Below are 8614 nucleotides of genomic sequence, written 5' to 3' on the forward strand. Positions count from 1 at the left end.
TCTATTGATTTTGAAGTAGTGAATTTACATAATTTTATTAAAGAGTACTCTTCCAAATTGTGTAAGTTTTAAGTTCCATGCAACCTGTATCCCTCACATTGATATGCATACAATATAGAATTTAATTTTGTTATAACTTTTAACTTTGGGGGGAAGGCAAAGGTCCAATCAATTAAAAAAGCATAGACTGGATCATTAGGGACTTATCTGTTTTAAAGTGTCAGTTTCAAGACATTTCATTACTTACCAATTAAAGCTTCTCTGTGTTTCATAGGAACTTATTTCTCACCATCACTCATTAAATAAAATTAGTAATATCAAGATAACTTCAGCATTCACAAATGTGCAAGTTTATTTAAATAGAAACAGTAGTTTTAAACGAAGAATAGCCTACATTTCTCTCTCTTTTTAAATTGATACGGCATAACTGAACCAAGGATCTTGCCCATGCTAGACAAGTGCTCTACCACTTAACTACATTCTCAGCCCTCTTGAATTGATTTTGACACAGAGTCTCTCTAATTTGCCCCAACTGGTCTCCAACTTGCAATCTTTCTGTTTCAGTCTCCCAAGTAGCTGCAATTGTATAAGAATATGTATTTCAAGATAAAGAGCATGTTTTGATTATTTTATCACATTGAAATTAAACTTTAGCTTCTGTAGAAAAAGAGGTATTTTAATTCACTTTCTGGTGTTTTTCATTGTTCACATGAAAGTAAATCTAGAAGACATTTTAGTATGGTGATCTTGAAATGTTGCTCTATACGTGCACTGAAAATACTTCTACTTCTTAACTACATACACATACTTAACTTTTAGTTTTCATTTCATGATTGACAGTAGGAATGAATAATGAAATACTTAAACATTTAGTGCATTATGGTATGATTAGTGTACAATATCAATAAAAGCAAACATAAAAACCAACAGGCAAGTATCAACATACCTAGGTATAAAAATTTCAACATAAGTCACCACCAGCACAGCAGTGCTGCACCGCAAACACCTGTTCGACCGCCCCATCCCGTCTGCCAAGTCCTCGGACTTGTTCCAACAATCTGTTAAAACATGGTGGGTTACCATGAAGTTCTAGGCATGCAGAGACATGCCTCACCTGAGGATATCAAAAAGGCATATTGGAAACTTGCACTAAAGTGACATCCAGATAAAAATCCTGAGAATAAAGAAGCAGCAGAGAGAAAATTCAAACAAGAAGCTGAGGCATATGAGGTGTTATAAGATGCTAAAAAAATGGGACATCTATGACAAGTATGGTAAAGAAGGCTTAAATGGTGGAGGTGGAGGTGGAAGTCATTTTGACAGTCCATTTGATTTGGCTTCACATTCCAGAAACCAGATGATGTCTTCAGGGAATTTTTTGGTAGAAGGGACCCATTTTTCCTTCACCTTCTTTGAAGACCCATTTGAAGACTTTTTTTTGGGAACCGAAGGGGTCCCCCAGGAAGCAGAAACTGAGGTGCAGGCTCGTTTTTTTCCACTTTCAGTGGATTTCCATCATTTGGAGGTGGATTTTCTTCATTTGATACAGGATTTACTTCATTTGGGTCACTAGGTCATGGTGGCCTTACTTCATTCTCTTCTACATCATTTGGTGGCAGTGGAATAGGTAACTTCAAATCTATATCAACTTCTACCAAAATAGTAAATGGGAGAAAAATCAATGCAAAAAGAATTATGGAGAATGGTTAAGAAAGAAAAGAAGTTGAAGAAGACAGCCAGTTAAAATCCTTAACGATAAATGGTAAGGAGCAGCTGCTACACTTGGTAACAAGTAATTCAACGCATGCATTTAACAGAAATGTTAAACTCTAAGAAGCACCATTTGAAATAGAAACATTTTTTTGAAGATTTCAGGTGAACTGGACTTTCAGTATAATTGTATCTAATCTAAAGTATTTATAAACAGCACATCGGAGCTCCTATTTGTCATAGACTGTTGAGTTTATTGTTGGGACCACACAATAGGACCATTTTTTTTTTGTCTTTAAAATTGTTGTAATCTCTGTATGAACTTTGCTTTTTTATTAAAAGTAATCCAAGGTGAGCCTTGACTTTGAGTAGTGCTTGGACAAGATTGTATTCTAACTCCAGCATGGATCTGCTTTCCATTGTGTTTGACATGTGAGCCAAATAGTGTCAGCTTGCTGTGAGCTAACATTGCCAGGATGAGTCTCCTATAGAAATAATTGTTTTTCAGTATTTAGCAATGAAAGATATTAATGTATTAATGGCAATACATTTCTGTTTTAATATAAATTTAAGGATGTTTTCTAGTTGTGCATGAATGCTGGCAACTCAGTAAAGTTTTGACAATTGTTTAAATACTTAATAACTTGGGTTTAAAAAAGCTGGTAAACTGGGTTTTTGTCATTTGCTTAAAAAATAAATGTGAATATGTTTGGTGAATTAATAGGAAGTGTAAATTCACAAATATAGAAGACTTTCTGACCATCTGAAATATATATATAATTATATATTTATATATTACATATATATTTTATATTTACTCATGACATGCTACCAAGTACTTTTTTTGAGGAAATCATTGAGCATTTATTTAAGGAGTTTCTCTATCTCTTTGAGAGTTTAGGAAAATATACCATATTTTATGCAGCATAAGCCAATTAAAAATACTAGCAATGAAACACCGTATGACCCAATTATCCCACTCCCTGGTATATATCCAAAGATCGAAAATAAGCGTATTATAGCGATACAGCCACTTCAATGTTTATAATAGCACAATTCACAATAACCAAATTATGGAATCAACCCAAGTACCATCAATAGAGAAATAGGTAAAGAGAATGTGGTATATATGCGCAAAAGAGTTTTACTCAGCCACAAGAAAACAATGAAATCATGTCATCTGCTATTGAATGGATGGAAGTGGAGAAAAACATGCTAAGTGAAATACACCAGGGCTGGGGATGTGGCTCAAGCGATAATGCACACTGTGCGGGGTGCTAGGTTCAATCCTCAGCACCACATAAAAATAAAATAAAGATGTTGTGTCCACTGAAAACTGAAAAATAAATAATAAAAAAGAAATAGACCAGACTCAAGAAGTAAAGGGCCAAATGTTTTCTCTCATATGCAGAAGCTACACCAAAATAAAGGGAAAAAGTGTGTGTGAAAATCCCATGAAAATAGAAGGGAGATCAGTGGAATGAAGAAAAGGGTTTCTGGGGAAGGGATGGGAAAAGGGATAAATGGTGGAATGAAACTGACCAAATTATCCTATGTATATATATACAAATATACCAGAGTGAATTTACCTTTAAGCATATCTATAATGCACTAATTAAAGAGAAAAACTATAAATAAATAGAAGAAAGTTTGCTAGAACAGAGAAAAGGGAATGGGGGAGGAAAAAGGGGAAATACTGGGGACTGAATTGGAGCAAATTATATTCCATGCTTATAGAAATATGTCAAAATGAATCCCAATGTTATGTACAACTACACAGCACTAATAAAAATTTTAAAAAGTTATTCTACAAGTAAAATAAATAAATGACTCTATTATATTAACTTTAAAACGTAAGAATCTCAATTTCCTATGGCAGTTCTATGATTGAATCTTTATGTATAATGAGAATAATATTCATGTAGTGTTTCCTAAAGCTTTGAATGTCAAATCGTTTGATTGTTTGAGTGGATTGATTTGAGGCAGAGGCATTGCTTAGAAATGTCAGTGCATCATCAAAAAGCATTCATTCTGCACTTCATGTAGTATTATTTTAGATACTATACGAGTGAACTATATTAGTACCCAGAGGAATTTTAAAATCTAAATTTAAGAATATTTCTTATAGCTAAAAAAATTTTGAGATAAAATTTTCAGTATGAACCTAATTTGAACAAATAAATTCCATGTTTGTGGAAAAATTTTTGTTTTTGAAAAAAATCTAGTTAGATAACAAATAAGTTATTTGTCTAAAGGTTCCTTAGATGGTAGGATTTTATTTATTTATTATTTATTTATTTGGTATTGGGGATTGAAACCAAGGGTGCTTAACCACTGAGCCATATCCCCCAGCCTCTTTCTATTTTTTATTTTGAGACAGTGTCTTGCTAAGTTGCTGAGGCTGGGCTTGAACTTGGGATCCTCCTGCTTTAGTCTCCTGAGTTACTGGGATTATAGGAATGTACCATCACATCTGGAGATGGTGAGATTTTACAAAATCATTTTTGACTATTGGTCTTTTTTTCACTAAACATCTCTAATTGTAACAGTAGTAGTATTCTATAACAAAGTAGATTCTCAATAAAGTTTGTTCAATGAAGAAGTAAAAGCCAGATATAATTTTAGAAACTAGTTTGAACATTGTGAGAGATTATTTCATTTATATATTTCTTACTCAGTTTAGTAGGCAAAGTGTTGATGACATGGATAAATTACTTTTTCTATTATTTGATCACAGAGAAACATGGCACTCTTATTTTGTTTGTAATAAATATGCACAGTAAATGCTACTAGTGTACTCTGGAGGTATATTAGCTAGGATAATACTAAATCTTTCTAAAACCGTGAATGTTTTAGTTATAATTCTCTTAAAACCTTTTGACAATTCTAAACAATGGATTGTCTACTCCTAATCTCAACTTTTTGAAATCTTTCCAATCAATTCAGAATTTTAGTGGGCATATGTTCTCCAAGACAAATTCAAAGTTATTGTGGACTGTTATATCAGGTTGTATATTTTCACTTAGTTTTTTTAAAGTCTGCTTTGTAAGGTTTAAATTCTACTTCTATAGGATTCTGTTACTATTAAACAACATATTTATCTCAGATTCTTGCTTTTGATTTTGATCTATTTAAAATGAAAAGAGAGAGGCAGAAAGTGAGAAATTTCCAGTGTTGTGAATTTGCCTTTGACATTAAACAGCATATCTAAATGCTGTAGAATTGATAGCTCTGTATTTGATTCACAATATGATAATGATAATATAGTGCTATAACATTTATCTCTGAGCAGAACAGATTAGACCTCAGGCTTTTTGTTTTTTTAAGTTGGACTATCTTAATATTGCACATATCAGGTCATATTTCTTTTTCAGATTGAGACCGAAGGTTATATTAGACCCATACTGGGTAAACAAAGCAACTACTTGCAATGACTCAAGGAACCAGCAATAAAAATACCAACTTTAGTTATGAATTCAATTAGATGCTTTAGAATGGTCCATTTAACTTAAAACATGATATGAATTTTGTGGTTGGTTAATATCTGAACTTTGAAGTAAGAAAGTACTCAACATTAAGTCATCCAATTACAGATTACCTAAATTCTTTCATATGAAATAATGAAAAATATTTTCCCAAAGTTCAGGTGGGCATGGATTTCACTTTCTCACTGTAGTTTGCCCAAAATACAACATAATATGACTCATATGTGAGTACTCCTGCCAATAGATAAGCATATATTCCATGAGAATAAGTCCCTGTGAACTCTAGAGATATACTGAAGCATCTCCTATATCCAAAAGATGCTAGTAGCTATGATTTAATAAGAGCTAACTTTACAGTAGGCACTGAGAAAAGATTAAAAAACCATTTAAATAGTTCCTATTTTATCATCATCATCCCTATTTTGCAATTAATAAAAGAGATACATGTTTTCTTTAGTTATATTGGGTCGAGAAATTTCAGTAAACCTTTATTGAGAAGCAATAAAGTACTGTACATTGTTCTGTACTGTACATTGTTCCTCTTTCAGAGTATTGATTTAAAGTATGCCTGTTCCACACTCCCAAAAGCAATGTACAGATTCAATGCAATCCCCAGCAAAATACCAATGACATTCTTCACAGAGTTAGGAAAAAACAGTCCTAAAATTTATTTGGAAGAATAAAAGACTCAGAGTAGCCAAATTACTTCTAGGCCAATAAAGCAATGCTGAAAGAATCACAATGCCTGAATTCAAATTATGCTACAGAGGTATAGTAACAAAAACTGCATGGTACTGTTATAAAAGAGACACATATCAATGATACAGAATAAAGACACAGAGACAAACCCACACATCTCTAGTTATCTGGTCCTTGACAAAGATGCCAAAAACATACAATGAAGAAAAGACAGCCTTTTTAATAAATGGTGCTAGAAAACTGGCTATCCCTATGTAGAAAAATGAAACTACATCCTTACCTCTCACTCTTAAAAAGAACAATTCAAAATGGATCAAAGACTTAGGAATTAGACCAAAGACTGTGCAACTCCTAGAAGAAAACATAGGGTCAACACTCCAGCATATAGGCACAGCCAAGGACTTTCTCAATAGGACCCCCAAAGCTCAGGAAATAATGCCAAGAGTTAATAAACAGATGGCATCAAATTACAAAGCTTCTGCACAGAAAATGAAACAATTAGGTATGTGAAGAGAATACCTACAGAATGGGAAAAAAATCTTTCTAGCTACTTTTCTGACAAGGATTAATGTCTAGAATATACAAAGAGCTCAAAAAACTTTTTACAAAAATGTCAAATAACCCAATTAATAAATGGGCAAATGAATTAAACAGATATTTCTCAAAAGAATAAATTCAAATGACCAACAAATGTATGAAAAAATATTCAACATCATTAGCAATTAGGAAAATGAAAATCAAAACTACACTGAGATCTCATTTCACACCAGCTGAATGGCAGACATCAATAATACAAATTATAATAAATAATGGAAAGGATAGGGGGAGAAAAGAACACTTTTACATTGTTTTTGAGAATTAGTACAACCACTATGGAAATCAGTACAGAGGTTCCTCAAGTACTAGGCATGGGACCACCATATGACCTAGCTGTACCACTTCTTCGTATTTATCAGGAAAAATTAAAGTTAGCATACTATAGTGATGCATGAATACTCAAGTTTATAGCAGCACAATTCACAACAGTCAAACTGTGGGACCAGCCTAGGTGTTCATCAATGGTTGGATGGCTAAAGAAAATGTGGTATATATAAACAATGGAGTTTTATTAAGTCATAGAAAAAAATGAAATTATGTCATTTTCAAGAAAATGAATGAAACTAGAGACCATTATGTTAAGTGAAAGTCAAACTCAGAAAGTCAAGGGCTGTATGTTTTCTCTCATATGCAGAAGCTAAAGAGGAAAAAGGAAAAGAAAGGTGTGTGGGGGGGTAGGGATCTCATGAAGATCAAAGGGAGATTTTTTAAAAAAAGGGATTAGGGTGTGAGAGGAGTGGAATGAGGGGTAAGTTCTAGGGAGTGATATTGGCCAAACTGTTATATTGTGTGCATGTACAAATAATGTATAACTATTATCATTATGTATAACTGTAATGCACCAATAAAAATTAGGGAAAGATAAAAAATAATAAAATAAAAATAAGAGTATGCCAATTAGTTGATTTTAACAAAATTTTATCTTCTATGGTAGGTTCCAAAATATGACCACAAATTCCTTCCAACCCAGTATGCAATTTCTGTTGTGAGCTTTTGCTGTTTTGCTGTTCTTGTTAGAGATAGAATCTATGTCCCCATTCTTCGATTCGGGCTGTAATTTGTTCAACAAAATGAGATGAAGTGATGTTACATCACCTCCTTAACCACCTGAAGTAGCTTTGCAGCATTCCTCTTGCTTTTTTGGAACACTGTCCTGAGACCACAATGGGATGGAGTCCCCTAGTGTGCTAGAGAATCAAAGGGAACAACAGTATGTTATTTTTAAAACCAGGAAATTTCTCATTTGTTTTGCCAGACTCTGTAAGTTTTTAGAAGTCTTTAGTAATTATATGCTCTTTCATAGACCATTAAGCAGTAATAAAAGAGTCACCCCTTCCCCTGGGCAAATTTAATGTGTTAGTTGTTTTGTTAGAATTACTACATCCAATGGACATCATAGTGAAAGCAGCTGAAACTGCACAGACTATCATACCTCTTTTCTCTGTTTTTATTTTTCATGGGAAATGTTTGTTGCTGTGATATACAGCTCCCACCCCTGGTTTATGCATAGACCACTGGTTTATGGATGCCTACCTGCTGAGGTGGCTGTGCAAACCACAAGAAACCTATGCCCTGTCACAATGAATGTAGGAATGTAGGCTTTTCCGCTGATTCTCTCCACTTTGCCATCTCTGACTTGTTTTCCTCTTTTCCAGTATGCATAGAGAGCTGCTTAACAATTCTAGGCATAAGAAAGTGTATAAATGCTAAAAAGGAATCCAATCTAGTGCCTAAACCCCTAAACCCTTCTTTCAGTAAGGGGGTACCAATTCTCCCTGGAGGAGGGAAGAAAGCAAACAGCCATAGGGTTCCCTCTTCCAGGTCCAAGTCTCACAACTCTGAGGACTGATTATTTATTCCTCTCTTCCTTACTTCTTAGGTCTTCTGTAATGTGGACTAGGACTCAAGGAAGCACAGGTACATTGTGGGCAGAGGGGCCAGTGGACCTCCAATTGCATTCATTTCTCTCTAGAAATGTGATACTTGATACCTTGATATGAGCAACCAATTTTGTCCAAAGGAAAGTTCTCTTCAACATTATCTTACATTGTGATGGGCAATTCTCAAATGACATTTTTTGTTTTTGCCATTGCACTAAAATACTGTAATTAATGTGATGTTTT

At 33.8% G+C, this 8614-nt stretch overlaps 1 pseudogene; it reads left to right on the plus strand.

The window, feature by feature from the left end:
- Nucleotides 1-848: 848 nt before the first annotated feature.
- Nucleotides 849-1833, plus strand: LOC107144650 (annotated as a pseudogene).
- The last annotated feature ends 6781 nt before the right edge of the window (nucleotides 1834-8614 follow it).

Source organism: Marmota marmota, unplaced genomic scaffold, assembly GCF_001458135.2.
Source record: "Marmota marmota marmota unplaced genomic scaffold, marMar, whole genome shotgun sequence".
Taxonomy (NCBI): domain Eukaryota; kingdom Metazoa; phylum Chordata; class Mammalia; order Rodentia; family Sciuridae; genus Marmota; species Marmota marmota.